Source organism: Salminus brasiliensis, chromosome 15 (assembly GCF_030463535.1).
Source record: "Salminus brasiliensis chromosome 15, fSalBra1.hap2, whole genome shotgun sequence".
Lineage (NCBI taxonomy): Eukaryota > Metazoa > Chordata > Actinopteri > Characiformes > Bryconidae > Salminus > Salminus brasiliensis.
Window position 1 is genome coordinate 13,673,726 of NC_132892.1, and position 6,000 is coordinate 13,679,725.

A 6,000-nucleotide genomic window follows, 5' to 3' on the forward strand; every position below is an offset into this window, starting at 1 on the left:
TGTCCATGTGATTAACCTGCTTGAGCTTTTTTAAAATGTACCAGACTTTGAAGCAAAGAACAGATAAAGAGGTCAGTCAGTTTGCACACCACGAGAACCACCAGTTTGACAAAAGCCCACTTTTTACAGCTGGAAGACCTTGTCAGTAGTTTTGCATTAGACTACATGCATTTATTGTGTTTAGGTGTTGTGAAATGTGTGCTTGTGTTTTTGTGCATAGGACCCAATACCTGTCATTTGTCATTAGAAAAATGACATTTCTGACTAACTTGTGAGGTTAAATGGAGCTATGCCGACTGAATTTGAACTTTTTCCCAGCAGGATGCTCATCATTCTGCTTCCTCTGCAGAAGTTTCTGCTTCTTCGTGTTCCCAGCAGGCTTGTGAGGTTGTGCTCTGTGGTCCAGTGGTGGAGGCAGAGCTGTTCTCACACAGTCCACCATGAAGCAAAGAACCAGGAGGCTAAAGTTCCCAAGATTAAGGTATGTGAGTTGAGTGGTGAGTGAATAAATGAATAAAGAAGTCGACAAGGGTAAACCCCTTGTAGCCCTCAAGCATGGCTCTAAGTCTTGACCTACTGGCTGGGTTTAATTCTGATAGGAAAGTCCTGCTTCGTGAGTCATGGTTGAGCTGGAACCTTTGCTCCCACAGTGATGCAGGAAACCAGGAGACCGAGGCTTCAACTCCCCTTCAATTTATTATTATTATTAACTACCATTAAACTCTGAGGTATTTGATGTTATCCAAATCACTTGACATGTTCTAGATAATCTGTCATGTTGTCTCTCAAGCAGATCCTGACGAAAAAAGAAGAAACCTTTTTCACAACAACCCTCACGCTAACATGCTGTTTGAAGTTTCTGAACATGCTGACGCAGCATTTATCCACAACTGACTAAACTCCTCAACATACAGTTTTTAAACCAGGAGACCGAGGTTTCCTCTCCTGTATCTAGACTAAGATTCATTTTTAAAGTATGTGAGATATTTCCTCTTATTGACCATCAGTGTGACCTTCAGTTTAAAATGCAGTCAGTGCAAAAGCTCTATACTCATGCTGCTCAAACACTTGTGGTACTTTTTAATATCAGTGCTGCAATATTTTCATTTCTGCCCCATTGTTGTTTTATAGAAACATGTTAGTGTGCAGTGTGTAGAATACACCCTAAATAAACCCTCATATTTGGAGATGGAAGTGTATGAAGTGTTTAACGTGTGTGTGTGTGTGTTTGTGTGTGTGTGTGTGTGTGTGTGTTTTCCATTGTAGGAAGAGAATGGGCTGAGATCCTCCTTTTCATCACAACTCGTCCACAGAGAAGCACACGACTAATCAGTTTATCATTAATACTCACATCAGTGCTGAGCAGTGTCTTCATTTCTACACTTACCTTAGGCTCCTCCTTAATGCTTCATCTTTTCCAAACAGCTGTAAAGTTTATATTATTAATATCATGTTCAGGAAAAGAGCCTGAATGAAGAGCTGTTCTGCATTACTGATGTGTTCTGGATGTTTATTTGTTTCTACTCAAAGTAAAATCTAAAACTCCTCTCTTTATTTAGTCCAGGTTTAAGTTTAGACCTGCTGCTCTCAGAACTGACCAGAGTCTCTTCAACAAAAGAATTCAGCATTTCTAAGAAATACACTATATGACAAAAGTATTTGGACACCTGCTTATTTGTTGTTTCTTTTGAAATCAAGAGTATTAAAAAGGAGTTTAGCCTGCTTTTGTTGGAGTAACTGTTTCTACTACCATGAAAGACTTTCTGCTAGATTTTGGAGCATTGCTGTGAGAAATGCATTTAGCAAGAAGAGCATTGGTGAGGTCAGAATATTGGATGACCACCCAACCTCATCTCCAACTCAAAGCTAAAAGTTTCCCCAGCTCACCCTAGAAGTAAAGGGCATCATGAGCACCATCATTCCAGAGGTTTATCATTCCTTTATACCTCTCTAGCCCACGATTGGCATTAGGCATGGAGCCAATAGGTTCATGTTTATCTGTCCCAGAGAGTCCTATTCTATTGGCAATACTGCATTACAGGGACAGTGTCAGCAATGGGTGCAACTGATTGATAAATGCATTGATTAAAAAATAGTGTCCACAAACATTTGGACATTTAGTGTGTTACTGTCAGATAATATAAAGAAAATATCTAATAATTACTTAATAAAATAAATCTCTGCTGAACTGAGGCTTTATAAAAGTCTAAAAACAGGGCAGATCCTTTATCACAAAAATGAGTCTGTAATCAATCAACCCTTTCATGCAGAAATGAGGGAAAAGTGGTTGGATGCTGCTCAGCTTCACAGCTCTACTGCGCCACCTGTTGTACAAATCCAATACTACACCACCACTGCCTGATTCACTTGTGTTCATAAGCTTTGTCCAAACTGCTCCATACAGCGATGTCGGACTGCGTTTCTTCCTTTAACTGAATGAATTTCATCTGAGTGTGTAATTCCTTTACTCTCCTCCTAAACAAAACAGCATGTTTGACACTATTAGATTAAGGAGAAACAGCACTGTTGAATGTGCATGTAGACTGTACATCTGTTGAACACAGAAATAGAGCTGTAAAATGTTTTTATTCAGGTCATTTCACATCGTCTCCAGTAAAAAACCTTGAATGCTGAGGAATGTCAATAATTTGATGATGAAAGTGAAGCAGATTCACACATGTTCTGTATTTCCGTTTTATTTAAGTACATATTTCAGATGATATGCAGCTCGTCTACAGCGGGACCGGAAACTCACGCGCATTGAACCGCGATTGCGTTCCAGTGACGTAAGGAAGCTTCGTTTCCGGCGATCACGTGATCGTAGGTATTTGGAGGAGACTCTGAGCTGCTGTTTCGATGCGGCCCTGCTTTCAAAGCTCGAGCCGTGATTCCACACAGAGCTTCGACCGGCCATCCTGCTCTATAGTCCGTAATGTGAGCTTTGTCTTCTTCCTCTTAGGCAGTTGTTGTAGTGCTTGTGCTGTCTGTGTTACTGTACAGTCCTCTGTCTCACTAACCGGCCTTTGCGTTTTTCTCTGTAGCCTCGAGAAACATGGCGACCGCGGAGAAACCAGCTTTCCAGCCGCTCTGCAAGGAAGTCGTCCAGCTTGACCCGTGACTCCTCCAACGCGGCGTCTGAGCTCCAGCACTACCGGCGCGACGGACACCGAGAGTCGTCGTCTCCACTCCCGCACCGGAGAGGGACTGGCGGCGTCTGCGTGACCCCGGAAAAGCCGAGGAGCTCCTCGACCACCACGGCCGTTTTTCCCTCTGCTAACCGCTTCAGCTCCTCAGTGTAAAGTATGGAGGAAGGACGACTCTGTGCTACACTCACACTTTAGTACTTTTGGGGGAGCTGCGTGATTCTTAGCTAGGGCTGCCTCTTAGCTACAGAACATGTGAAATCCCCACACTTGAACTGATCTATTTTTGTTCTCTTTCTTAATATGAATAGAACTATAAATGAGGAGGATTTGGGCTGTGCAGGACTCTCAACACCGTTCATACAAACACTGTCGGACCATAATGCTTTAAAACTCAAGGGAAATGAGATGAGGTCTCTGAACTGAACTACATGAACTGTACATTTGACACCATATTTATGAGAATAGCTTGATGTTGCAGAATAACCTGAACAAATCTAAGATGCAGTAAATGACAGTAACTTTAAATTCAGTCAGCAGATGGACAGGAGCTTGAACCGTGTCCTCTGAATGTGTGTGTGAATATTGTAAATGTGTACTGTATGTGTGTTCCAGATTCAGTCCTTGTATCTTGCTGGTGTTTTCACTTGTCTTCCTGACCTTGTGAAGATTGCCTCTCTTGGATGTGTCTCAGGTAAGTCTGATTGTTTTGCAGTACCAGTTTCTGCAGGTGGACCAGATTCACTGACCTGCAGCTCGACACAGGAATCTGCAACAACATTGGGTGATGCTGATGGGAACTGTTTCAGTCGTCCTGAGAAGGTGTTTTCTGTTTCTCCTATAGGTTCTTCCATCATGTCTCATGTTCTAGTATTGCTGGTACATCACTGTCAACAATGTGAAATTCAATCTTGCATTTTTGATTTGAGTTTTGTTTCAAATCTGATTTGTAGATCTGTGCTGTGATGACATTGTCTTCAAGTTGGGCACTGGTGCTGAATGCAAAGTTCTGGTTTTATTTTCAGGGCAGTTATTCTATTCACTTTTGTTGTGACAGTGTTGATGTTTCTATAATATTCTGATTTTTCTGATTTCAACTGTTACAGTGAAGAAATCTTCCTGCTCTGTGTTTTTGTTCAACTGCATGATTTTTATTTATTTATTTATTTTCTTCCTCATTCTGCTCTGATTTTGTTTTGTTTTACACATTTTTGGTAAAGTGATTTTGCTGTTACAGGATTTGCACACTTGTCCATAAGCAGGACATTGTTTCTGTTCATAACCACATCTGGAGAAGGACAGGAACTTGAACTGTGTCCTGTGAATGTGTGTTCTGTTTTCTGTTTCTTCTATAGGTTCTTCCATCTGGCGTCTGGACTGTGAAGAATCGTGGCTGATCATGATAGCAGGTTGCCCTCTCTGAATTCTCACCTTGTCCCACATGTATATGCTTGGTGGGCTCTTTGTCTGTCTCATAATAGCTGTTCTGCTTGAGTTGTCTTCTCTGCAGCTTGTCTTAAATCTGCATTTTGCTTTTCTTCTTTGAATGTCCAGTATGTTCGGATTTTTCTCACTGGGCCATCCTTCCATGGTCCTTGTCCTTGTGTGATCTTTGCTGTTTCCTTTCAGAATGTAATTTAGCCACTGGCTTTCCCTCCTGCAGAACTGCTGCTCCGAAGCTTTCTGAGCTTTAGTGTGGGAGCATTTATCAGCAGAGATTTCAGGGTTTTTTTTTATAGCTTTGTGCTCGACTTGCCACGGAGTGTCATGCTCGAGCAGTTTTCTGAGAGGTACCTCTGAAGCTGAGGACGCCCCAAAAGAAGGTCAAAGGAATCTGTATCTTTCAGTGGGTATGTTCAATGTGCAGAGCTTGGAACTTTCATCATGATGGTTGATCTGCCAAAATCCTCACCACTGTGACCATGCTGCTTACCCAGTCGTTGGGTTCATGCTGTTTGGTGATTTACACCCCTTCATTTTGTGTAGCTCATCAATGATTGTTGTCTTTCAGGGCAATCTGGACTTTTCTTGGTGGTTGAATCACTGGTGAGACCATAGGATCTACTTGAATGTGGTGATGCCCTGGTAGGAATCCAAGAACAGTGAACAGATCAATATCTTTCAGAATGTCATTTTACTTTGTGATTCCATGCACTCTTTTAACCACACCTAACATCTCCCATGTCTCACGTCCTAGTATTGCTGGTACATCACCGTAAACAATGTGAAATTCAATTTAACATTTTTGGCTTTTCTGTTCACAGGTAAGTGGTAGCTTTCCCAACGGTGACATGCAGTGGCCAGAATGTGTGAGTACTCTGCTGAATTCTGTAGTTTCTGGTCCCTGAATTCCTCCCATACACTTTCAACTGGATCCTGAGCTCTCGTGAACAAATGGTGAACATCGGGTAGGTTCTTTCTTGACTCTCAGTAGTCCCTGTGCCTATTTTTCAGCACATTTCTTGTTTGTTTCTTTCTCTCTGAATTGTAACATGTTGTAGACCTTCACTGCATCTTCCCCAGCGACGTGCGGAAAGGTGGCGCATTGTACACCTCAACAATCCCACTCTCCGTTAGAAACAGGTAAAACGTTTGCACCTAAAAATCCAGTTTTTGACGAGATTGCCTTGCAAGCACAGTGCTGAAGGTGGCTGCAGCTGTGCCACTTGCTTGTGTTCTGCTTGAACCGTGTTGGGCTGCTGTGTCCTGCTTGTTTTGCATGAAAATGATGCTGCTGTGTTCTGTATAATTAGTTTTGCTGCTTTGTTGTGCTTGAGTGGTGTTACAGTGCTGTTCATATTCATACCTAAACCTTTTCCTCATTATTTTTATTTTTTCCTTCATTTCTTCTTTTCCC